This window comes from Cuculus canorus, chromosome Z, assembly GCF_017976375.1.
Source record: "Cuculus canorus isolate bCucCan1 chromosome Z, bCucCan1.pri, whole genome shotgun sequence".
Classification (NCBI taxonomy): domain Eukaryota; kingdom Metazoa; phylum Chordata; class Aves; order Cuculiformes; family Cuculidae; genus Cuculus; species Cuculus canorus.
The window spans coordinates 76820306-76846935 of record NC_071441.1 but is presented as its reverse complement, the minus strand read 5'-3'; the positions used below and the strand labels follow the sequence as shown (position 1 = coordinate 76846935).

The following is a 26630-nucleotide window of genomic DNA, read 5'->3' as shown; positions in this document are numbered from 1 at the left end:
AAAATGACTCCAGAACAGTGTGTGTTCCACAGTTCAACACAGCCCCCCCCGCAACACCAATGTACTGTAAAGAGCATCACTCAGCACCGTGAAGCCACCTCTGCTGCCCAAAGCTCCCTCCGGAAAGTAGGAATTTTCCTCCTTAACGGCTTGTGGCCAGGCCAAATCACACTCAGAGGCAGGACGAGGGGAAATCAGACAGTGCTCATTAGTTCACAGAAAGAACAGAAAACAATGAAGAACTTGCTGACAGTCGCAGAGATTTTAAGTGGTGCGGGAAAGCCACCCGGCTGCCCCAGGGCCAGACAGCCGGTTTTGGTAAATCAGCCATGGCGAGGGGTTGGGAGCAGCTGAACACAGTCGAGACATGGGGAAAGGTCTCATTTCACAGTGGGACCTAGCACGGAAAAACACTCTGGGCTCAGCACTTTGCAGCCAGACAGCAACCAGACAGTGCCTTGAATAAACACAGTTCAGTACATAGAAACATAGAATCACTTGTCTGGAAAAGACCTTTGAGATTAGAGTCCAACCGTCCCTGTCCACCACTAAACCAGATCCCTGAGCACCTCATCCACCCGGCTTTTAAACACCTCCAGGGTTGGGGACTCCACCACCTCCCTGGACAGCCTCTGCCAGGGCCTGAGAACCCTTTCCCTGAAGGAATTGTTCATGCTGTCCAATCTGAACCTGCCCTGGTGCAACTTGAGGCCATCTCCTCTCATCCTATCACTGGTTACTCGGGAGCAGAGACGAGTACCCACCTCACCACAACCTCCCTTCTTTCCAGGAGCTTCAGAGAGCGACGAGGTCTCCCTTCAGCCTCCTTTTCTCCAGGCTAAACAGCAGCACCAGGTCCCTCAGCCACCTCTCATAACCCCTGTGCTCCCACCTCTTCACCAGCTCCATTGCAGGGCATCCAACGCACCCTCTCCCACCAGACTAAACACATATGTTTGACATGAGATCAAGCTGGAAAAGCCCAGCTCCATCTCTATGAAGGCATCTGCCTGTTCAAGCTGTCCATGATGGACAGAAAAACACTGTAGCCGCTGCGTTTTGCTGCACCTGTAGCCTCCATCCCACTCCCCCTTCAGCCCTGACCCTGCCAGCTGCGGTTTTCATGCCGCACTGGCTTTTAACGGCTGACACCACATTTGATTTAAAACCAGCAGAATTATTTCCGTTACCCTAAATAAAGTAATCCTAGAATGGATGACTCAGAAGCCTCACCACTACCCATAAAAGCCAGAGCAGAAACACGATACCTCATCAGGGCAAATCACTTTGCCCTTTTGGTTTGGCACCTATAGGCTTTTCTTCTACGAGACAAGAAGATCCACTCTCTGCCGGCACTTGGTCGGAGAACTGGGCTGTAACTCCCCAGGACACCACAGGTCAGGACTTTGCCTGTGTTATCACTGGTGGGGCTGGACCAAGATAAGCAAAAGCAGGATGGTTATTAAAAAAAAAAAAAAAAAAAAAAGATAGGAACAGCCCTAAGGGTTGTGGGTTTTTTTTGTTTTTTTTTTTTTTGCTGTGACTGAGGATCCTGCACCAGGAATTTGCCCCAAAGGAGGAATGTGCAACACACGCCAGCAACCAGAGAAAGCAGAGCGACTCCTTCCACTTGCCCCTACCCTCCATGGGCCCCAAGAGGAACCTCTGTGAGCAGAGAGCCTGACGTCCTCTGAAAACACTGCACTGGGATCTGACAAAAGTGCTTGCACTTGTGTCTCTCAGGGATTAACCTCCCCCTTAATCCTTCTGCTCACTGACAAAGCTCATCCAGTTTATTCAGGGGGCCGGAGCTGGACCGCTCACAGACCTGCATGCTCAGCTTGGGAAAACAACGAAGACAGACATTATGGAGAGGAAAAAACCTCTGCATTTGTTTGCAGGAATCACTTTGTAATAGGTTCCACCCCCACTGCAGCCCCCCAGTCGCAGCCACACGCAGCTGCAGCCACAACGCAGCGAGACAGGCTCCCCCAGCGACTGGAAGAGGAAAGGGGCAAAACTGCATCATGCAGAGACTTGCCCAGCGCCCCAGCCAAGAATACCAGCCCCGATGCCCTTCGTCCTCCCAGGCAGGACCACGGGGGAGCTGCACTTCCACCCAAGTGCTCATGCATCCATCGTCCTCGAGAGCGCTGTTCCTCAGAGCTCAGTGTTGGGGCCAATCTGTTCAATGTCTTTATCCATGACCTGGACAAGGGAATCGAGTGCTCCCTCAGCCCGTTTGCAGATGACACCAAGCTGGGCAGGAGTATTGATCGGCATGAGGGTAGGGAGGTTCTACAGAGGAACGCGGACAGGCTGGATCCATGGGCCAAGGCCAACGGGAAGAGTTTCAACAAAGCCAAGTTGCTGGGTCCTACACCAGGGACACAACAGCTCAGGCTTGGGGAAGAGTGGCTGGAAAGCTACCTGGAGGAGAAGGACCTGAGGGTGCTGGTTGACCCTGGCTGAACATGAGCCAGCAGTGGCCCAGTGGCCACAAAGGCAAATAGCATCCTGGCACGGATCAGCCATGGTGTCGCCAGCAGGAGCAGGGAAGGGATTGTCCCCCTGGAATCAGCATTGGTGAGGCTGCACCTCAAAATCCTGGTTCAGTTTTGGGCCCCTCACTACAAGAAGGATGTCTGGAGCAGGTCTGTAGAAGGGGAACAGAGCTGGGGAAGGGTTTAGAGCACAAGCCTTACAGAAGCAGCTGAGGAACCTGGGATTGTTCACTGTGGAGAAAAGGAGTGGAGGGGAGATCTCATGGCTCTCTGCAGCTCCCTAGGAAGGGAGGTTGTGGTGAAGTGGGTGTTGGTTCTTCTTCTCCAAAGTAATCAGTGATGAGAGGAAATGGCCTCACGTTGCACCAGGGCAGGTTTAGACTGACATCAGGAAAAAATTCCTTCACACAAGGTTCTCAGGCACTGGCAGAGGCTGCTCAGGGAGGTGTGGCGTCCCCATCCCTGGAGGAATTTAAAGGCCTTGTAGATATGGCAGTTAGGGACACGGTTTAGTGGTGGAGTTGGCAGTGTTGGGTTGACAGTTGGACTCGATGATGTTATTTTCCAGTCTAAACCACTCTGTGATTGAAGGAGCAAGCTCTCAGAGACATCCACCTTATGAACAATCCTCTGGGAGGGCGAGGGCAGGCTTCACCAAACTGACATTGCCCCGAGGCGCTGGGGCTCCTGGACCAAGGGGCACAGCCGACTGATATGCACAGAACATGACCCGTAACCTGTCACGAACAGCACAGGCTGTTTCAAAAGTCAAGAAGAATTAGTCACAAGTCCAGGAGACTGTCCAGACATGGTATCTCACCACACGGTCTATGATAGTGGCCAGAGTTGAAGAGTCAGTCCTTGATCTAAGCGTACAAGTGTTTTATGCAGCAATGTGTCCTGGAAGATGTTGCTCTTCAAGGACAAGCTTGAGCCACGTTTGAAGCACAAACTGCTTCACTGCTCCTACAGGCACAAGTCCTTGCTCATTGTAAGGTAAGGTTTCCATGGTATAAACCTCTGCCTCGCGTTATCTCCCAGCACAATCGAGACGTCAGCCCCTTCAGCCTGACACAGACACCACACACCAACACCACACACCATCTGCCTGGGGAGCAAGGCAGGTCCTTCCCAAAGACAGGGACTCAGCATCCTAACTTTCAGCCCTCTCCTTGGTCTGATTCCTTGAAGAGCAGGGCCACAAGTTCCCTCACCCGCAAAGAGATGTTGGAGATCTGGAATTCCACACTAACAACTTGACCACCACAAAGGCTCGCTCTCTTCTAGCCTGGGAGAAAGGTCTCTAACATGTTAATGCTCACCACTTCCATGATTTTGGGAGACCACAGTGCATAGTCATGCAGATGCCAGCAATGCTGAAATCCAGTGACCAGTGGGAGAAATGTGGTGGGCAACATAAAAGTTGGGAGATTTGCTAGAGATTTAAAACAAAAATGTTTTAAGGTCCTGGTCCTAAAATCATAGAACCATGGAACGGTTTGGGTTGGAAGGGACATCAACGCCCTCAGTTTCACCCCTGTGCCATGGGCAGGGACACCTCCTGCTGGAATCAGGGCTCCAAGCCCCATCCAGCTGGCTTTGAACCCCATCCAGGGATGGGGGCAGCCACCACTGCTCTGGGCAGCCTGGCCAGGGCCTCCCCACCCTCACGGGAGAACATTTCTTCCTAAGATCTCATCTCAATCTCCCTCCCTCAGCTTAAAACCTTTCCCCCTCATCCTATCCTTGACCTCCTGATCAAGGAGCCCCTCCCCAGCTTTCCTGGAGACCCTTTCAGCACTGGAAGCTGCTCTAAAGTCTCCCAGAGCCTTCTCTTCTCCAGGCTGAACAACCCCAACTCTCGAGCCTACGCTCATAGCAGAGAGGCTCCAGCCGTCAGATCATCTCTGTGGCCTTCTCTGGACCCATTCCAACAGTTTCCATGTCCTTCTCATGTTGGCGATTCCAGAACTGGACACAGTACTCCAGGTGGGGTTGTCACAAGAGAGGAGGAGGAGGGGCAGAATCACCTCCTTGCCCTTCTGATCACATTGCTTTGGATGCAGCCCAAATAGCCCCAGCAAAACTAAAACACACTCCCAGCGACTTCGAGCTGGCCAGATAATAGTTTGGGGAATAAAAGAACCACAGCTAAACCTTGCTTTCAGTTTTATCACCTATTGCTGTAATGAGATTATGTGGATTAGCCATATTTTAAGGAAACGTCAATGAACTGGCGGCCTTTCTACGCAGGTTTTTAGTTCTACATGGAATAATGCCGGAAAGACATCAAGCCAGGTGGCTATTTTTAGAAAGCATTCCTCTAAATAACCTAGGTGGAGAGAAATTGCAAGGCAACAGAAGTGTGTTAATGCAGGCAATGAATGAATGTGACTGAGAGAAACACATTCATCTCTGGTTTCTCTTGGCTGACTTGCACAAGAAATGAATTTAGCCAGGCCCAAGCTTGCATTCCTCCAATGCTGCATTGTGAAATTGACTCAAACCTTGGAGGGAATGAGCAACCCAGGATGCACTCTGCAGTCCATACAGAGATGACAAGCCTCACATCTTCTCCTCAGCTGCCGACAGGGCACATGCCTGGAAAGATGCCCCCCAACCAAGTCCAGAAACAGATTTCATCATCATCCTCTGGAATGGTTCCAGAGGAGGCCACTAAGATGATCCAAGGGCTGGAGCACTCTGCTCTGAGGACAGGCTGAGAGAGTTGGGGTTGTTCAGCCTGGAGAAGAGAAGGATTCAAGGAAACCTTGGAGCAGCTCTCAGTGCTGAAAGGGTCTCCAGGAAAGCTGCGGAGGGGCTCTTGATCTTCAAGCATAGGGACAGGACAAGGGGGAATGGCTTTAAATAGGAAGGGGGAAGATTTAGATTGGGCATTAGGAAGAAATTCTTCACCATGAGGGTGGGGACGCCCTGGCCCAGGTTGCCCAGAGCAGTAGTGGCAGTCCCATCCCTGGAGGGATTCAAGGTCAGGTTGGATGGGGCTTGGAGCCCCTGATCCAGTGGGAGGTGTCCCTGCCCATGGCAGGGGGTGGGACTGGATGGGCTTTGAGGTCCCTTCCAACCCAAACCATTTTGTGATTCTATGATCATCACAGCATCCTTCACCATGGAGGATGCAGCAGCATCCAACACAAGTAGTGTTTCACCAAGATGCGGGGAGGCGTTTGCCCAGTGCTCGGAGGAATGGGTCTGTTTTACAGTCACTGCACACTTGCTCAGAAAACCCAGCGCTTGTGCACTCGCTCTCATTCTCTCTCAACTGTCCTCAGGATTTAAGAGGAACTCTTTGAGCAAGCTCATTTTTATTGCTTTTTCTCCCTGGAGCTTATTCCTGCAAAACACCCAGCAACTGCAAAAAAACATTCCTTCATGGAACAGGCTGTCAAGCACTGGAAGTGGCTCCCCAGGGAAGTGGTAGAGTCATCGTCCCTGGAGGGGTTTAGAAGTTGTAGAGATGTGGCATTTAGGAACATCACTTCATGGTGGAGTTGGCAGTGTTTGGTTTACAGTTGGACTCAATGATCTTAAAGGTCTTTTCCAACCTAAACAATTTTGTGATTCAAAATAAGTCACACTGCATGGTCCGAAGTCCTTTACTCCTTTTTTCCCAGGATGGATCTAAGCCTGATCCCTGGGGAGCGAATCCCAGACAATTTGCTCCCTGTGTTCTATCCAGCCACATCTCCGCACTGTTTCTCTTGTCGTGACTCAGCCAGGGTTCACATGTAAAACCCAATTAGGGATTAAGCACCACCACAGCACAGCACAAGTATGGTCTCTACCCCAGGCAGCTCACAGCCTGGCATCCTCAGCTGCCCCTCAGTGAAGCTACAAAAATAACCCATTAAAAAGCCCCTTTAACTGCCCTGCCAGTGGTTTGCACAAACTCCATCCAAGCCTTCAGGTTAAAAATGAACCAAACATTTAATAGCAAATTCTCTTGTATTCCTCCCACTTTAACTCTTAAATTTTAATGAGGCCATGCTGTGGGGGAAAGAATCACAGAATCATAGAATGGTTTAGTGTGGAAGAGACCTTAAAGCCTATCCAGTTCCAACCACTCTGCCATGGGCAGGGACACCTCCCACTGGATCAGGGCTCCAAGCCCCATCCAACCTGGCCCTGGAACCCCTCCAGGGATGGGGCAGCCCCCACTGCTCTGGGCAACCTGGGCCAGGGCCTCCCCACCCTCACAGGAGAACATTTCTTCCTGAGATCTCATCTCAGTCTCCCCTCTTTCAGGTTCAAACTGTTCCCCTTCATGCTGTCCCTGCACCTCCTGATGCAGAGCCCCTCCCCAGCTTTCCTGGAGCTCTTTCAGTAGTGGAAGCTGCTCTAAGGTCTCCTCAGAGCCTTCTCTTCTCCAGGCTGAACAACCCTGACTCTCTCAGCCTGTCCTCGTATAGGAGGTGCTCCAGCCCTCTAATTCTGCTCCCCAGTAAGACCTGGGTGCCCAGAAGGGAGAAGGAAGTGAGAAAGCAGCTCCACAGCCAGCTGGGAGGCTGCACAAGCTTCAGGCTTGTTTACTCTGTTCTCTCACACCTGATGATTTAAAGGTAGGGCCAAAGCATCAGTCTGCCTAACGCTTCGTGAGGAGCAACATAATAAACGTCCTCTGCACCAGCTAGGGCTCTAGACTGCCAGTGCCAAGTGTCCAGCCAAACACTGCCTCCAAACTTCCCTCCTGCTCTGCGTGGGCTGTAGAAGAGGGATCAGGATGGAGCCATTTCACAACCTTATCCATTTCTTGAGTTCTGGCTCCAGTGGGTGGCAAGATGCCATTTTGCAGAAGGAATCCTGCCAAGACAACCTGGCTGAGTGATTTGGTTTGCAAGATTCATGTCCTCAGACGCACATTTTACCCTTTTTAATATCTATCGCTCAAAAACGCTCGTATTTTTCAAGGCAATTTTGCAGAACCCGGCGTGATTTGCTGGGATAAAGAAAGCTGACAAATAAATTACAGCAATAAGCTTATCTTTCCTGAATGACGAGTAGCACGCACATGAGATTTATTCAGAATAAAACAGGCCAGCGTAGGAGATGAGCTTAGATTCCACTATGTGAGGCCAAATCATTGGGAGATGTGGCAACTCTGTGGGGGACAGGAATTCTGCATTCACAATAGGGAATGTCCTGCGTTAAAAGGAGCATCCCCCTATACCCTTCCCAGGGTATGCTCTCCTCACTGCCACGGCACTAGGAAACAAAACAGATAAGAGGACCAAAGCCCTAACTCTTCCACAGGAAAAAAGGAGTTTCCAAACCTTGCCACCACAGCTTTTCCCTAGTTGCTCATCTAGTGGATTATTCCTGCGACTGCTCCTGAGACCTGACTGAAACACACAACAGTTTCACGTTGCAGGCATTATAAGGGAGTTTCTTTCCAATTCTCCCCTTCTTTCCAAGAAGTGCTCTGTCCATTCTGCTGCATTTGATCAATAGCCAAGGGTAGTCGTGGCTGCCCATCCCTGGAGGTGTTCTAGACCAGGGTTGGATGGGCTTGGAGCAACCTGATTCCAGTGGGAGGTGTCCCCTGCCCACGGCAGGAGGTGGGCTTTGAGGTCCTCTTCCAGCCCAAACCATTCATGATTCTGTGATTCTCTAAATTAGCTTTCTAAGAGACCACGTCATTGCTAATGACTTAATGTCACGGTTTAGCCCTGGCCGGGCCAATTTCAGCAGCTAAAATGAAGCAGTTGAGCTCCCAATTCCCTTCCCGCTCAGTCCACCCTTAGGGGAAGCAAAATGAGAGGAAAAGCTTGCAGGTTAGAAACTAAAACTATAGATTTATGGAGATAGCAGTAATAATAGTAATAATAAGAAAACAATAAAAAAGTAATAAAATATAACACAAATATTTGGAGTCACGCCTCCACCCCTCAATGACTGTGTGTCACCACAGATGCTGCAGGGCTGACAAGAGGGAAAGGGTCCAAGGCTGGGAGGGAGCTGAGCTCAGAACTGGATCTAGAACGCATGGATCCAGGATCAGGGGCAAACGGCAGACAAGGTCCTGCACCGGACATCAAAGAAGACATAGAATCATAGAATGGTTTTGGTGGAAAAGACCTTTAAGATCATTGAGTCCAAACATCGATCCAGCCCTAAGTCCTCCACCAGACCACGTCCCCAAGTACGACATCTACTTGTGTTTTAAACCCAACCAGGGATGGGGACACAACTGCCCCCCTGGGCAGCCTCTGCCAGGGCCTGAAAACCCTTTCAGTAAAGCAATTCCTCCTGATACCCTACCTAAATCTCCCCTGGCATGTCATCAGACCATTTCCCTCATCCTGTCACTGGCTACCAGAGAGAAAGACCAACACCCACCTCACCACAACCTCCTTTTTGGAAGCTGCAGAGAGTGATAAGATATTGACCCTCGTGATCTCCCAGTTTCACCCCGAGTATGAGGTGTATGGGCTGGAATCCCTCTGTTGGTCAGGTTGGGGGTCACCTCTCCTGTCCGCCCCTCCCTGCAGGTGTGACCCTTTTCCCCCCTTTCCCTTACGGCTCCTCCTGTCCAGGACGGGCCCTTGGTTTGTGTAGGGATGAGCACAAGCCCGGGCCTTTCTGCATCCCAGTGCCCGTGTGGTCGCTGCTGGAGAGGAGCCTGTCTGGAACACAGGCATTAACTCTCAGAAAATGCAGCTACCTCAGACGAGACTGAGCTGAAGTCACAAACTGATTCTGCTTTAGCTCAAACCACAACACTTAAGGAGACAAAGATGTGAAAACCTTCCCTGAATGCAAAATCACCATCGGTTCCTCTAAATACACAAGATAATGAGGTCTTTGAAGCGCCTTGATCAAACTTTGTACAAGCCCAATCAGCGTCGCTAACAATCTTGTTTGTGTCTCCTTCAGCCTCGTCCGGCTCAGCGAAGCGCTCTCTGCAGCATCTAAACTTTGTTAATCAGTTGGTATTTACCAGAAATCCGAGGTCACTTGCACTAAGCTGTTCAGCCCGCTCACCCTGCCTGAACGTCAGGGGATGCGGGGATGCAGCTGCTCACCCTGGGCTAAAACCCAGCGCTGAAGAAGGCACGCAGATGGCATGGTCGTCTGTTGTGCCTGAAAACAAGCAGGTATTTTGGGAGCAGCTGCAGCCCTCTCATTGCTCTCTGAGTTGTTGTTCTCTTAAGCGCTTCTTAATTAGCGAGGAGCAGATAGGGCTTGTGTGAGGCTGGAATGTAAGTAAGAGAGTTGACAGGCAAACCCTCTGCTGGGTAAAAAACGGCTGGATGGCTGGGTCCAGGGAGTGGTGGTGAATGGAGTTAAATGCAATTGGAGGCTGGTCACAAGTGGTGTCCCAAGGGCTCAGTGCTGGGTACAATCCTGATCAATATCTTTATCAATAACCTGGATGAGATGATTGAGTCAGTTTGTGGGTGACACTAGCTGGGTAGAAGTGTTGATCTGCTGGAGGACAGGGACCTGGACCAGGCTGGGTCCATGGGCTGAGACCAATGGAATGAGGTTCAACACGGTCAAGTACCGGGTCCTGCACTTGGGGACCTAACAACCCGTGCAGCTCCAGGCTTGGGGAATTGTCTGGAAAGCTGCCTGGCAAAGAAGACCCTGGGGGTGTTGGTTGACAGTGGCTGAACGTGAGCCAGCAGTGGCCCAGGTGGCCAAGAAGACTTGGATCAGCCATGGTGTGGCTAGCAGGAGCAGGGAGGTGATTGTGTCCCTGGACTCGGTGCTGGTGAGGCTGCCCCTTGAATCCTGTGTTCAGTTTTGGGCCCCTCACTCCAAAAAGGAGATTGAGGTGCTGGAGTGCATCCAGAGAAGGGAACGGAGCTCGAGAAGCATCTGGAGAACAAGGGTTATGAGAAACAGCTGAGGGAACTGTGTTTAGCCTGAAGAAAAGGAGGCTGAGGGGAGACCTATCACTGTCTACAGCTCCCTGAAGGAAGTTGTGATGAGGTGGGTTTCCGGTCTCTTCTCCCAAGTGACAGGTGATATGGATGAGAGGAAATGACCTCAAGTTGCACCACGGCAGGTTCAGACTGGACTTCAGGAAAAAATTTCTCATGGAACAGCTCCCAGACACTGACAAAGGCTGCCGAGGGAGGTGGTAGAGTCACCATCCCTGGAAGGGTTTAAAAGACGGGCAGACAAGGTGCTCAGGGATCTGATTTAGAAGTGGACACAGATGGGTTGGACTTGATGATCTCAAAAGTCTTTTCCAACCAAGCAATTCTATGAAAAGTCAGTAGTACAGAGGTGTTCAAAGCCAGGTTGGATGGGGCTGTGAGCCCACTGATCCAGTAGGGAGGTGTCCCTGCCCATGGCAGCGGAGTGAAAACTGGATGGGCTTAAGGTGCCTTCCAGCCCAAACCAATCTGTGATTCTCTATGAACCGCTGATACTGCTCAGCAAACATAAAACCCATCAAGATGCCACCTGAAGTTTCCCTGCTCCTCATTCAAGCTAGAAAGGAGATGACTTGATGATACCATTTCAGTTGCTGGTTACAACTCAAGCTTCATTTTCCTAAAAGATTCTTACTGGATTTCACATTTTCTTGTTCACCTCTTGTACTTAAGATTCTTAAGAACTCAAAAGTGACCCCAAGTTCAAAGCAAAAATCAGGCAAGATAAGAGAAACATGACATTTCAGCTTCACATTAAAATTATATCACTGAGGCTTTGCAAGTAGTGGCATAGGTTTGCAGGAGTGAGGAATACAACAACAAGCCCCACTTGCCCTCACAGAAACAGCAGCAGCCGGCTCTGCACTCACAGCCTTACTAAAAAGCACACAATTATTTCTGATTTATGGCATTTCTGCACTTCTGACCATGGTCAGCCTGGGAGAATACGTGGCAGGAAACAATGGCTGTTCTGCTCATTTCAAGCTCTGGAGAAAAGGCTTTCTTTCAACCCTGGAATTAAGGAAAAAAAAAAAAAAAAGGAAGAAATCAGAATTCCCAGAGAGCAGAAAAACTGTAATTCTTAAGAGAAATAACCCGAAATACTCCCTGGGTCAGAATCAGTGCTTGTAGAAGAAATGGAAACCAGTCCAAATGTTCCAACGTGCAATACTGACAGAAACACAGAGTAATAACTTCTTTTTCTTCTTCTCATTCTCCTTGATCTCATTTTAATTGGAACCGGTCCCAGCTGAATCAGATCTCGAGAAGCCCAGCACCTACCCTCTGTCCTTGGAAGTCATTTTAAGCCAGGACCTAATTTCCACATTTGCGTTTCCAGCCCTGCCTCCTCGCAGCAGGCAAGGGTTTAATTTTACCTTTACCCAAAGGCACTTTCTAATAGTTCAAAACTTTCCGTGTTGCAGGGGATGGGGCAGGGGGAATTAATGGAGCACAGAGCCCCAGAGAGGGGCTGGGCACAACTGGTGCTGCAACGGCCAACGTGGGATGAGATTCCCACCTTGACTGCAAACGTGACTGAGCCTGTGCTTTCTTCCACCTCTGTAAACACCCAGGCCAGGAGCACGTGCGTGGGGCTGGAGATACCTTCCAGCTCCTTCCACAAAGAACCAGGAGGATCACAGCTACAAAAGTGAGAGATGGGAAAGGGGGAACAACTCCTTCCAGACAGGCATCATGACTCTGTAGGTGATATATGGCATTCCCTTTGCCTCACTTCACTTACATGTAGGAACAAGCCCTTCTCAGGATCCAGAAATGATTTGTAGGTTCCTTTAGTAAGGGATTAGAAGAGAATGACTTGGGAAGCAGGATGTAGTCTGCAACAGGAAATTCCAATTATGCTTTAATTAATCTTTTTGATGTGGATGAGGGCTTTGAGTGCACCCTTAGTAAGTTTATGAGTGACACCAAGCTGGGAGGAAGAGCTGATCTGCCGGAGGGCAGAGAGGCCTCTGCAGAAGGACCTGGACAGGCTGGATCGGTGGGCTGAGACCAGTGGGCTGATGTTCAAACAAGGCCATGAGTCGGGTCCTGCACTTGGGGACATAACAACCCCATGCAGCTCCAGAACTTGGGGAAGAGTGGCTGGAAAGCTGCCTGGAGGAGAAAGGGCCTGGGGGTGTTGGTTGACAGCAGCTGAATATGAGCCAGCAGTGGCCCAGGTGGCCAAGAAGGCCAATGGCATCTTGGCTTGGATCAGAAACAGCATGGCCAGCAGGAGCAGGGAGGGGATTGTGCCCCTAGCACTGATGAGGCTGCACCTTGAATCCTGGGTTCAGTTTTGGGTTCCTCACTCCAAGAAGGACATTGAGGAGCTGGAGCACGTCCAGAGAAGAGAACAGAGCTGGGGAAAGGACTAGTGAACAAAGGTTATGAGAAGCAGCTGACGGACCTGGGGTTGTTCAGCCTGGAAGAAAGGAGCCTAAGGGGAAACCTTATCACTGTCTATAAACCCCTGAAAGGAGGTTGTGATGAGGTGGGTTCTCGTCTCTCCTCCCAAATTGACAGGTGATAAGACAAGAGGAAATGGTCTCAAGCTGCTCCACGGCAGGTTCAGATTGGACATTAGGAAAATTTTCTTCACTGAAAGGGTTCTCAGGCACTGGCAGAGGTTGCTCATGGAAGTGGTGGAGTCCCCATCCCTGTAGGTGTTTAAAAGACAGGCAGGTGAGGTGTTCAGGGATCTGATTTAGTGGTGGACAGGTACGGTTGGACTCCATGATCTCAAAGGTCTTTTCCAAAAAAAGCGATTCTACAATTCCATAATGAGTTTACACAGCTAATTGCTGCAAGTGTATCAGTTAATATGTAATTAACACTGTTGTAAAATCAGGTGTAGCCAAGAACTGACTTGTGCAAACAATCTGAACAGCTGGGACAGATGGACATGGACCAGGTATCAGCCCCGGGGCATTGTTTGCTCTTCTCTGAATCCGAAGGGATCCTAACATGAAGCTGAGACACAGCCGAGCTGCTTCCTTGGGAAATTGTAAGTACTTGGGATGTCTCCTATTGCTCAGCCTGGGAGTGAGACAACAGCTCCGGCAGCGCAGGGTAACTTTTTATCTGCAGCAGGTCATGGATGGTGATGAAGGCACTAAGGGTGCAAGAGCAGAATGCAGGTTTCCTGCCTTCACATGGTGGATCCACACCGGATGCCAGGAGGGGACTACTGTCCCCACCACAGTGCGACTGTGCACCCATAAAAACACATAAGCATCCCTGACAGAGACCTGAGGAATGTGGATGTATCAATGCATCTGACAGACACACCCCATGTCTTGGGCTGCATCCAAAGCAGTGTGGCCAACAGGGCAAAGGAGGGGATTCTGCCTCTCTATTCCTCTCTCCTGAGACCCCACCTGGAGTCCTGTGACCAGTTCTGGAATCCCCAACAGAAGAAGGGTGTGGAACTAGTGGAACAGGACCAGAAGAGGCCACAGAGGAGGAGGTGAGGGCTGGAGCACCTCCTATATGAGGACAAGCTGAAAGAATTAGGGTTGTTCAGCTTGGAGAAGAGAAGGATGTGGGGAGACCATAGAGCAGCTTCCAGTACTGAAAGGGGCTACAGGAAAGCTGGGGAGGGACTTTTTGCAAGGGTATGGAGTGGTAGGATGAGGAGGAATGGCTTTAAACTGGAAAGGGGGAAGACTTACATTGGACATTAGGAAGAAATTCTTCATGATGAGGGTGGTGAGGCCCTGGCCCAGGTTGCCCAGAGCAGTGGTGGCTGCCCCATCCCTGGAGGTGTTCAAAGCCAGTCTGAATGGGGCTTGGAGCCCCTGATCCAGTGGGAGGTGTCCCTGCCCATGGCAGGGGGTGGAACGGGATGGACTTAAAGATCCCTTCCAGCCCAAACCATTCCATGATTCTGTGTACCCAGGCATTGCTTCTCACTCCAGCGAATGCTCATTGCAGCACTCTGGAAAGCTTTTCCCTTAAGTTCCCCAGATCCTTTCCTTCCTCCCAGGAATGGCCTGAGGATAAGCGCGCTAGAAGCCATGTAGCACTGGGCTGCTGCAGCGGCGTGGGCTGCCCGGCTTCCTACGGAGATGACTGTTGTGTATAATATAGAAACTGAGCTGCTTGTTCCAAGCACAACCACGCCGGCTGCTTTTTAAAGACAGGCTTAGCTTGGATGCGAAGCGCTGTGTGAAGAAAGCATCGCTAATCCCCCCTGCAGCCTCCAAGCCTAGGCAAGTTTTCAGTAGAGGGATTTGGGAGCTTGTCCCACTCCTGACCCCGGCCCACAAGGTCATCCTGGCTCCTTTCAGCGGGGCTGAAATCGGCTCCTGTAAATCCTCGCGTGCAAATCTGCCTGGAAAGCCCTTAAAGCAGATCACCATAAAACTCCATCCTCGCACGGATCATGGGAAACACACAGTGTCTTCCCGGTGCTAAGGTCGCGCTGCACCAGTCAGCATCATGCTTGCCTGGGAAACACACCCAATGAGGTTTGCAAGGTGCAGCAGTCTGGCAGGAGACGAGTATGAAGATACCAGGGCACAAAAGAAGAGATTTGATGCTTACAGATGCAAGATGCAAGAATAATTCAAGCTATCTGAAGGATGTGGTTTTCTTCCTCAGTGGTGCCAAAGATACCTGAAGACCATTTGCTGGGTGTCCTCAGGCTGTCCATCCCAGGACCAGTGTTTAATATTTTCATTGATGACACCAACAGTGATATCAAGGGCACCCTTAGCAAGTTGGCAGATGACACCAAGCTAAGTGATGCAGTTGTCACACCAGAAGGACAGTATGGCATCCAGAGGGACCTAGACAAGCTGGAGAGGTGGGGCTGAGAGAATCTCATGAGGTTCAAGAAGGCCAAGGGCAAGGTCCTGCACCTGGGCCAGGGCAATCTGTGGTGTCAGTACAGGCTGTGGGATGAAGAGATTGAGAGCAGCCTAGAGGAGAAGGAGGTGGCCTGCTGGGGATGAGAAGCTCAACACGAGCCGGCAACGTGCGCTCGCAGCCCAGAAACCACCCATGTCCTGGGCTGCATCCAAAGCCGCGTGGCCAGCAGGATGAAGGAAGGGATTCTGCCCCTCTGCTCTGCTCTGGGGAGACCTCACCTGGAGTCCTGTGTCCCGTTCTGGAATTCCCAACAGACGAAGGACATGGAACTGTTGGAACGGAGATGATGTGAGGGCTGGAGCAGCTCTGCTCTGAGGACAGACTGAGAGAGTTGGGGTTGTTCAGCCTGCAGAAGAGCAGGCTGCAGGGAGACATTACAGTACCTGAAGCAGCTCCAGAAAAGTTGGGGAGAGACTTTTTACAAGGGCCTGGAGTGATGGAACGAGGGGGAATGGCTTTAAATTGGAACATATAGATGAGACATTAGGAAGAAGTTCTTCGTGTTGAGGGTGGGGAGGCCCTGGCCCAGGTTGTCCAGAGAAGTGGTAGCTGCCCCATCCTTGGAAGTGTTCAAGACCAGGTTGGATGGGGCAACTACCAACAGGTTGGATTGAGCAACCTGATCCAGTGGGAGGTGTCCCTGCTCATGGCAGAGGCAGTGGAACTGGATGGGCTTTGAGATCCTTCCAGCCCAAACCATTCCATGACTCTATGAGAACTGAATTTCAGACTTTTCTACGCGTTCAGCTACAGCAGTGCAAGGAAGATAACACCTCACCTCTATTCATCACATACACACAGACAGAGAGGCAAATAAAAACACCACAGTGCAAACAACTAATGAATAATCAATAGCAAAACCCAGGAACACACTGAGAAGCCTTCCAGATGAAAAGCTGCCACTGGCACATGGACTAGCTCACATTTCAGCATTAATTGACCACGGAGTAGCAGCAAACCTACGTGACAAGGACGAAGCCAAAACGAACTGCCATGTCTAATGGAAGCCTTCTCCTTTTATGTTTCTGTGCTACGAGCCCAAAATAACGGCATCGGTGTCTAAATTTAAAAAAGTAAATTTTACAAAGCCAAAAGTAAATTGTGGGCATCACTTGGATACGGGACTCACTCAAAGCATCTACCAGAGACCCCAGAAGTTACAAAGCCAGTAAAGCAGCAAGAGATTGAGATGAGATCTTAGGAATAAATGTTCTTCTGGGAGGGTAGTGAGGCCCTGGCCCAGGTTGCCCAGAACAGTGGTGGCTGCCCCATCCCTGGAGGGGTTCCAGGCCAGGTTGGATGGGGCTTGGAGCCCCTGATCCAGTGCGAGGTGTCACTGCCCATGGCAGGGGGTGGGACTGGGTGGGCTTTGAGGTGCCTTCCAACTCAAACCATTCTATGATCCTCCAACTCCGAGGCATGGGATGGGTTAGAGGAGAGGGGTCCTCAGGGACCAGTGTGCACCCAGAGCTCAGCCTTGTGTCACAGGTGTTTGGGTACTTCTGCTACCTGTGCCAGGAGCCTGTGTTGTGTCTGGGTGCTTGGGCAATGTCGTGGCCAGAGAAGGTGGTGTGGAGTACCACAGATCTCAGGAGGATTTCTCTTGATAAAGCAGTTTGGTTTTGGAGACACAATACTTGGATAACACTGAGAAGGATTTTTTTGAGGTCCCTTCCAACCCAAACCATTTCATGATTCTGGAAAATATAAGATGTGGAAAATCCATGGAAACATGATTTTTCTAAAAGGCACAGAAAAGGGAAAAGAAATGGCAGCAAAAAAGAACGGTGAAGGACTGGTGATTGATGAGGACCTCTAAAGGAGTCCATTAAATGTCCAACAGAATTCACTGTGAAATAAGGCACTTTTAAAGCATGTTAGGATAGAGGATTAGGTAGCTGCTAGACTCGTTAATAGGTACCATCAGTAAAACTAGGAGCAGTTCTTTGCCGATGGGATAAAATCATTGTTACCGAAGCAGACGAGAGAAACTGGATCTACAGATTAACCCTGTGCACCCTATTGTGCAAAAACAGGGTCTTTCCCAACAACAATCTACCTTAAAACCCCATAATTCCAGAGATTTGAGTGTTGCCAAACTCTGCTGCAATAAAACACTTTAAAATTAAGCAGGGAAACTTTGTGTAGTGCAGTATTTTATGGAAGGTGAACAGCAGGAGCAGCAGGAGACCCGGGGTCACCTCCAGCTACAACAATGGGACAGAAATTTCAGGTAAATACACAAACTGGAGACTAAAAATACGATTCCTATCAGCCAGCTGGGTTTCCTGTAATTAGGTCTGTTTAAAAGACCTAATTTACTTTGACAGGGCTGCATAACACAGGCAACTGCCTCAGTGCAGCGTTTGCCCGAATTTCCCCAAAGCACCTACTATTTTGAGGATAAATCTCACACTAGGTGAAACGAAGCCCGAACACGTCAGATGAGTGCCAGCACAGCTCCAAGCGTGGCTGCTGATGGGATGAGACCAGGGAGGGAAGCCAGCAGTCAAGCTTGGACCTCAGGGATTTTTGTTGCTGCTCAGTCTCATCTGTGATCCCTTCTGGGGATTATATTTAATATAAACCTTTAACACATAAAAAGCCCAGTAGCTAACGGATGGTTGGCTAATGACACAGTTGCATTGAGATTCGTATCACCTCAGTGGAAATAACAGTCTAACAGACTACGTTTTCACACGGAAAAGTCGTAGAATCACAGAATGGTTTGGGTTGAAAGGGACCTCAGAGTCCATCCAGTTCCACCCCCTGCCACAGACAGGGACACTTCCCACTGGATCAGGGGCTCCAAGCCCCATCTGACCTGGCCTTGAACACCTCCAGGGATGGGGCAGCCACCACAGCTCTGGGCAACCTGGGCCAGGGCCTCACAACCCTCACAAGAAAACGTTTCTTCCTAAGATCTCATCTCAATCTCCCTTCTTGCAGCTTAAAACCACTCCCCTTCACCTTGTCCCGGCACTCCCTGACAAAGAGACCCTCCCCAGCTTTCTTGGAGCACCTTTCCATACTGGAAGCTGTTTAAGGTGTCCCCACTGCCTTCTCTTCTCCAGGCTGAACAACCCCAGTCTTTCCTTGTTTGGGAGATGCTCCAGCCCTTGGATCATCTCCGTGGCCTTCTCTGGACTTGCTCCAACAGATCCATGTCCTTCCTGTGCTGAGGACTCCAGAGCTGAATGCAGGGCTCCAGGTGAGGTCTCACAAATGCTAAAGTAATGCACAAGGCCAGAAAAGGGATCTCTCTCTGAGATAGAAAAGGATTTGGGATGAGCATGGGGCGCTTCTTCTGCACTCACTGTCAGAGCAAAGCCAGAGCAAAAGGAGGTGGTCCTTGCAGGTGGAATGGGAAATGTGTCCCATAGAAGCTGGAAAGCAAGCTCACAGCATTGCCAAGGTCAAGGCTGCATCCAGACCAGCACCTGGATGATGCAGTCACACCAGGCAGGTCCCAAGGGTAGCTACAAACAGCGTACACGATGGAGCAAGAGCCTCTCACAGTGAGGTTACAGCACCTTCAGACTCCTGAGAAGCAGGTGAAGAGGTGACCCGATCGCTGTGGGCACGGAGCCCGGAGTGACGGGTTGCCTTTGTGACAAGGGCACAATAACATTCTCCCTCTCTGCAAGTCAAAGCTAGAGAAGTTCAACCTTGAAATGAGATAGCATCTCCCCAGAGTGGGAGCAATTAAATGTTGGCACAAAATATGGGAGGAAGGTGGGAGGGAGAAGGGGAGGGAGGTGCTCACCATTGCTGAGAGCCATTAAAAGAAAATTAACAGGCTGGTTTTTAACCCAGCCTTCTGTGTCTGCAGAAGAAGGATGAGCTGCAAATGCTTCCCTTCAGTTGCATTTCTGCAACACCTCCCACCTGGGGATGTGGAAAGTTTCAGAAGCATTATTTATGCCTCAAAAAAGGCCTGAGTGGCAGGAAAACAGCAGGGTCACACTAAAAAAAAGGAAAGATAAAGGCAAAAGGACTGAAAACCCACGTCTGCAAGCATTGGGTGAGATTCATTTCACTTAAATTTAGACCTCTCAAACTTGGATTTCCAGTACCCTGAAAGGCATTTGCCTGTCCTTCGTCTGAGGTTCACAGTGAGGCAAACAAATCACTTTCAGGAGGTGCCTGTCTCCTCCATTTGGTGGGGGCAGCTCAGACCAGAGACTTTCAGATGCCCAAGGGATGGCAAACACATCGCATCAAACAAAACAGCTTCAAAACTGCAGGTGAGCTGCCTCACACCGTCCCAGAAACTGAGAGGTAATTTCAGCTCGTAACACCAGTTCCAGCTGTTTTGCCTTGCTGAGTCCAGCACCCAGGAGGCAGAATTATAGAATGGTGGAATGGTTAGAACTGGAAGGGACCTTAAAGCCCATCCAGTTCCATCCCCCCTTGCCACGAGCTGGAACACCTCCCACTGGATCAGGTTGCTCAAAGCCCCATCCAACCTGGCCAGAAGGAGGACGAGAAGCTACCTGAGCACCTGAAGGTAGGTCTTCACGTTTCTGTTCTAGGTATAAAGAAGAGATATAGACCAGTGGCATGAAGTGTTCCACCTGGAGAACTTGAGCCTGGATGAAATGCTCACAGTTCAGCACCATCTTTATGAACATGGATTATTTCATTGGGATTTCAGACCTTATTGGTCCTTGTTAACAGGCTGGCCTTAGCTTGAGAAGGGGAAGGACTGCAGTGAGCCTGATATTTCTCTGCTCTGGCTTCGAACCCAGGCAGAGGCTGTCAACAGTGGTCTCCCAAGCACAGAAGAACCAACGGTACATGGGATATCACATCCTTTTACCCTTTCCTCTTTTGCAGAAAGAGGTAACACTGATGCTCACCTGCTGGGTGTGAGATTTATCGTCAAAATATTACGTGCAACTCCAGCTCCAGTGATGGTCCACTACAGTCCTGGCCTCCTTTTCCCTGCAATCCTTTGATATGCACTTCCATGGGACTTCCTTCTTGCCTTCAACCTGATGGACATCTGTCCATCCAAAAGGAGGAAAGTGCAAATCTGAGTCTCAGTTGCACCCCTTCATCATGTCCAAGGTGGCGAGAAAGATGTCACCATCTCCAGGCCTTATTCGGCAGGAAGCTGGGCTCCTGCTGCAGACCAGGACAGAGAGAAGCACTCTGTGTTTTCTGGAAGTTCCCAGTGCCGAGTAAGATTGGAGTAGGATTAGACGTACCTAATTAACAGTGAGGAGTAAGCAACACAGAGCAGAATGCAGGGACCAAGAGAACAAGTCCTACAAGGAGCAGCTGAGGGAACTGGGGTTGTTTAGCCTGGAGAGGCGGAGAGACCTTACTGCTGTCTACAACGACCTGAAAGGAAATTGTAGAGAGGAGGGAGCTGGCCTCTCCTCCCAAGTGACAGGGGACAGGACAAGAGGCAATGGCCTCAAGCTCTGCCAGGGGAGGTTCAGGCTGGACATCAGAAAAAAAAATAATTTTACAGAAAGGGTCATTGGGCACTGGCAGAGGCCGCCCAGAGAGGGATTGGAGTCACCATCCCCGGAGATGTTTAAAAGATGGGTGGATGAGATGCTCAGGGGCATGGTTTAGTGGTTGATAGGAATGGTTGGACTCGATGATCCTGGAGGTCTTTTCTAACCTAGTGATTCTGTGATTGTGTGATTCTGTGAGCGAAATCCTTCTCAGTAGTATCCAAGTGTTGTGTCTCCAAAACCAAACTGCTTTATCAAGAGAAATCCTCCTGAGATCCATGACACTCCACATTACCTTCTCTGGCCATGTCAATGCCCAAGCACCCAGACACAACACAGGCTCCTGGCACAGGTAGCAGAAGTGCCCAAACACCTGTGAGCTCTGGGTGCACACTGGTCCCTGAGGACCCCTCTCCCCTAACCCATCCCACGCCTTGGAGTTGGAGGATCACAGAATGATAGAATGGTTTAAGTTGGAAGGGACCTTAAAGCCCATCCAGTTCCACCCCCTGCCATGGGCAGGGACACCTCCCACAGGATCAGGGGCTCCAAGCCCCATCCAACCTGGCCTGGAACACCTCCAGAGATGGGGCAGCCACCACTGCTCTGGGCAACCTGGACCAGGGCCTCCCCACCCTCAGCGTGAAGAATTTCTTCCTAATGCCTGATCTAAATCTTCCGCCTTCTAATTTAAAGCCATTCCCCCTCATCCTCTCACTCCAGACCCTTACAAAAGCCCCTCCCCAGCTTTCCTGGAGCCCCTTTCAGCACTGGAAGCTGCTCTAAGGTCTCCCCAGAGCCTTCTCTTCTCCAGGCTGAACAACCCCAACTCTGAGGATGTGGCTAGGCAGGACAGTCTGGCTGGGACACCAGGGTTGTATTTCTCTCCCCTCCTTTCTGGTACTCGCACTACACCAACCTGCGATGAGTCCTGCCGGGGTGTCATGCCTCACAGCGCAGCAGCCAAGCTCGCATCCACCACCCATTGAGCATGTTCAATGCCATTAAAGCCTGGACCATCATCACCTGCCACCTTCAGCGCACATTCTCAGACCAGAAGGTTGGCAAATAAGTAAGACAGAGAGGAAAAATTGTGCAAGAGAAGCAGATTTCCCATTCTGGACATTGGGAAGGGGGTCGGGAACCTGCAAGGCATGATGATGCCAGCTTGCTTCTGCACAGATTTAGCTCTGCAAGCCCACAGGTCAGTGTGTGGAGACACAGAAAGCATGTATAGACACAAAAGGATGTATGAAACCGGAGCAAAGCAAAAGCATGTGCACTAGCTGCTCCTCTTGGGCACTGTAGGCTCCCAATCCCACTCTTTCAAGAAGGGGATTCCCGGCCCCTGGGAAGGGAAAATTGGCACCGACCCAGCAGACAGCTTCAGGGAGAGATGTTCAGATGGGGTCCCCACTGCCAGCCCTGGGCTCCCCGCATCCTCCAGCTCTGCATCTCCTGCTCCTCATGCACCGCATCCCCAGTCCCACATTAGGCATGGAGCAGCTGTGATGTCAGTGTCCCTGCCTCCCTACTCCCACATCCTCCCCCCCCCAAGTTCTACATCTTGCAGCCCCGCACCCCCTGCTGCCCCAGCCCCACATCCCCTAGCCCCCCATCTTCTTCTCCCCAAGTCCCTCATCCCCTTCTCCTCCAGCCCTGCATCCTTTTTTCCCCGAGTCCCTCATCCCCACTCCCCCAGCCCCTGCTTCCCCAGCCCTGCACCCTCACTACCCCAGCTCCGCATCCCCAGTCCCAAATGGGTCAAGGAGCGACCACGCTGGTAGCACCCCTGCATCCCCCAACCCAGCATCCTTGCTTCTTGAACCCTGCATCCCTGCACCGCATCCCCTGGATTCCCCAACCCCGCATCCCTCGCTCCCCCAGCCCTGCATCTCCCTGCCCCGCACCCTCACTACACAACCCCACATCCCTCACTCCCCCAACCACGCATCACTGCATCCCCCAGACCCGCATCCTCACTCCCACAGCCCTGCATCCTTGCACCACATCCCTCGCTTCCCCAACCCCGCATCGCTGCACCCTCAGCCCCGCATCCCTCGCTCCTCCAACCACGCATCCCTCGCTCACCCAACCCCACATCCCTGCATCCTCCAGTCCCGCATCCTCGCCGCCTGAGCCCCGCATCCTTGCACCGCATCCCCTGCATCCCCCAGCCTCACATCTCTCGCTCCCCCAACCCCGCTTCCCTCGCTCCTCCAACCACGCATCCCTGCATCCCCCAGCCTCGCATCCTTGCTGCCCAAGCCCCGCATCCTCGCTGCCCGAGCTCTGCATCCTTGCACCGCATTCTCGCACCGCATCCCTCGCTCCCTCAACCCCGCACCCTTGATCCCCCAACCCCGCATCCCTCGCTCCCCCAACCCCGCATCCTTGATCCCACAATCCCACATCCGTCGCTCCCCAGCCCCACATCCTTGATCTCACAATCCCGCATCCTCGCTCCCTCAGCCCTGCATCCCCCAGCCCCGCAACCCCCTCCGAACCGGCGCGAGGGAGGCAGGAGCAGCGCCGGGGCGTAGCGCGGACAAGGCTGGGCGCCTCACTCACCGGAGCAGCCCAGCTCCGGCACGGCTCGGCTGGGTTCGGCTGCGCTCGGGTCGGTTCGGCTGCGCTCGGGTCGGTTCGGCTGCGCTCGGCTCCGCTCGGCGCACCGGCACCGCGCTCCCGCCCCCGCGGGTGACGTCACCCACTGGCTGCCGCGCGGGGGCCACGTGCAGGGGAGGGGAAGGAGGGGCGAGAGCGGGGTCTTAGTGCCCCCCTCCTCCCCCACCCCCCTCCGGCCATGTGTGTCCCCAAACCCCTGTGAGGAGCTGCTCCAGCCTCTGTTTGTGTCCCCAAACCCCTGTGAGGAGCTGCTCCAGGGTCTGTGTGTGTCCGCAAAGCCCAATGAGGAGCTGCTCCAGGGTCTGTGTCCCCATAGCCTATGAGGAGCTGCTCGAGAGTCCCCTTGTGTTCCCACTGCCCATGAAGAGGTGCTCCAGGGTCCGTATGTGACCCCACAGCCCCAGGAGGAACTGCTCCAGGGTCTTCTTGTGTCCCCACAGCTCCGTGAGGAGTTATTCCAGGGTACATGTGTGTCCCATAGCCTGTGAGGAGCTGCTCCATGGTCTGTGTGTCCCCATAGCCCATGAGGAGCTGCTCGAGGATCTGTGTGTCCCCACAACCCCGCCAGGAGCTGCTCGAGGATCTGTGTGTCCCCACAACCCCGCCAGGAGCTGCTCGAGGGTCTGTGTGTCCCCACAACCCCGTCAGGAGCTGCTCGAGGGTCTGTGTGTCCCCACAACCCCGTCAGGAGCTGCTCGAGGGTCTGTGCGTCCCCACAACCCCGTCAGGAGCTGCTCGAGGGTCTGTGCATCCCCACAACCCCGTCAGGAGCTGCTCGAGGGTCTGTGCGTCCCCACAACCCCGTCAGGAGCTGCTCGAGGGTCTGTGCATCCCCACAACCCCGTCAGGAGCTGCTCGAGGGTCTGTGCATCCCCACAACCCCGTCAGGAGCTGCTCGAGGGTCTGTGCATCCCCACAACCCCGTCAGGAGCTGCTCGAGGGTCTGTGTATCCCCACAGCCTCTGAGGAGCTGCTCCACGTCTGTGTGTGTGTCCCCACACCACGAGGAGGTGCTCTAGAGTACCTGTGCGTCCCCGCAGCCCCGTGAAGAACTGCTCCAGGGTTTGTGTGTGTTCCCATAGGCCACAAGGAGCTGCTCCAGCCTCCGTGTGTCCCTACAGCCCCCATGAGGAGCTGCTCCATGGTCTGTGTGTGTCCTCATAGCCCCATGAGGCGCTGCTCCAGGGTCTTCTTGTGTCCCCATAGCCCCATAAGGAGTTATTCCAGGGTACATGTGTCCCCCATAGCCTGTGAGGAGCTGCTCCATGGTCTGTGTGTGGACCCATAGCCCACGAGGAGGTGCTCCAGGGTAATTCTGTGTCCCCATAGCCCATGAGGAGGTGCTCCAGGGTAATTCTGTGTCCCCATAGCCCATGAGGAGGTGCTCCAGGGTAATTCTGTGTCCCCATAGCCCATAAGGAGGTGCTCCAGGGTAATTCTGTGTCCCCATAGCCCATGAGGAGCTCCTCCATGGTCTGTGTGTGTCCTCATAGCCCATAAGGAGGTGCTCTAGGGTCCCTGTGTGACCCTATAGCCCCATGAGGCACTGCTCCAGGGTCTTCTTGTGTCCCCATAGCCCCATGAGGAGTTATTCCAGGGTACATGTGTGTCCCATAGCCTGTGAGGAGCTGCTCCATGGTCTGTGTGTGGACCCATAGCCCACGAGGAGGTGCTGCAGGGTAATTCTGTGTCCCCATAGCCCATGAGGAGGTGCTCCAGGTTCTGTGTGTGTCCCCATAACCTGAGGAGCTCCTCCATGGTCTGTGTATGTCCCCATAGCCTTTTCAGGAACCTATTCACCTAGCCATAGTTTTCTTGAGGATTCACTGTGAGGATCCACTAAGGGATATGTTTTCTCTTGTACCTTCAGTTCCAGTGGGGGGAATCTGTTCCCCTGTCCTATCCATTCCATGTGTGAGGAACCATTGATGGTATCTTCCCCACCATTCACTGTGTGGTATCACTTTAGGTGTTCCTACCTGGTCCCCACCACAAGACAGCCCTCACAGTGGGTAGTATTGGTTCCGAGGTGACCCCCTTCCTTCTGAACACTGAGGCAGCCCTGGCTGGGCTTTCCACCCTTTCCCTTCCTGACACCAATGTTTGTTGACCAGTGTGCACAAAACACTGTGTGGGTACCAGTACGTGGGTTTCCACATCTGAATCAAGTCAGTGTCCTGGTGCCAGGACCACCTTTGGCCCCAGGAAACCCTGGAGCATGGTAACATCCTTCCATCTGTCCACTCCTGAGATCTGCCCCTACTGGAGCAGGACCTTCCTTGAGGAGAAAAGTCTAAGCGATTTGGGGTGGTGCCCCACGGAGCTGCAGGCTGTTATCATAGTATTGTTTGGGTTGGAAGGGACATTAAGCTCATCCAGTCCACTATGGTCAGGGACACCTCCCACTGGATCAAGTTGCTCCAAGACCCATCCAACCCAGCCTTGAACCCCTCCAGGGATGGGGCAGCCACCACTGCTCTGGACAGCCTGGGCCAGGGCCTCTCCAACCTCACAGGAAAATATTTCTTCCTAGGATCTCATGTCAGTCTCCCCTCTTGCAGCTGAAAATCATTCCCCCTCATCCTTATCCCAGCACTCCCTGATCAAGAGCTCCTTCCCAGCTTTCCTGGAGACCCTTTTAATACAGGAAGGCAGAAATCTTCAGTTTCCAGCTACTCTCTCAGCCTGTCCTCATATGGGAAGTGCTCCAGCATTCTGATCATCTTTGTGGCCTCCTCTGGACCCATTCCAACAGATCCATCTTATTCCTATGCCGAGGACTCCAGCACTGGACACAGGACTCCAGGTGGGGTCTCCCCAGAGTGGAGCAGAGGGGCAGAATCCCCTCCCTCGCACTCCTGGCCATGCTATTTTGCATGCAGCCCAGGACACGGTTGGTTTCTGGGCTGCAAATGCACGTTATTGGCTCATGTTGAGCTTCTCATTCCCCAGCTGCCTAAGTCCTCTGCAGGACTGATCCCCATCCATTCATATCTAAGCCTTTATATGCGCTTGGGATTGCAAGTGGAGGAGCTCAGCTCTTTCCACCCCAAGGTGGCACAAGCCACTGAGTAGCCTTAAAGGGAAAAATCTCACTGTATGCTGTATCTGATGTGAGAAAGAACAAATGAAGGAAGGTGCTTCAAGAGACTAAGTGGAGGAAGTGTGAGAGTTCGATGGCTATTGATCTCCTCCAGACAAGTGTGCTGCTTTCTTACAAATCGAAGAACTGTTTCTCCCTC

The 26630-nt window shown here is 52.0% G+C and overlaps 1 protein-coding gene across 3 annotated transcripts in view; it reads right to left on the bottom strand.

The window, feature by feature from the left end:
* The window catches only part of MAPK4 (mitogen-activated protein kinase 4), a 59365-nt gene extending 35899 nt beyond the window's left edge, over window positions 1–23466 (bottom strand). For 2 of the 3 annotated variants that reach the window (XM_054054665.1, XM_054054668.1), the window contains exon 1: window positions 1269–1387. The gene's annotated coding sequence lies outside the window, so the exon portion shown is untranslated. Of the gene's footprint in view, window positions 1–1268; window positions 1388–23331 lie in introns of those variants that run through there. The other variant, XM_054054666.1, reaches the window with a different exon arrangement.
* Between the last annotated feature and the right edge of the window lie 3164 nt (window positions 23467–26630).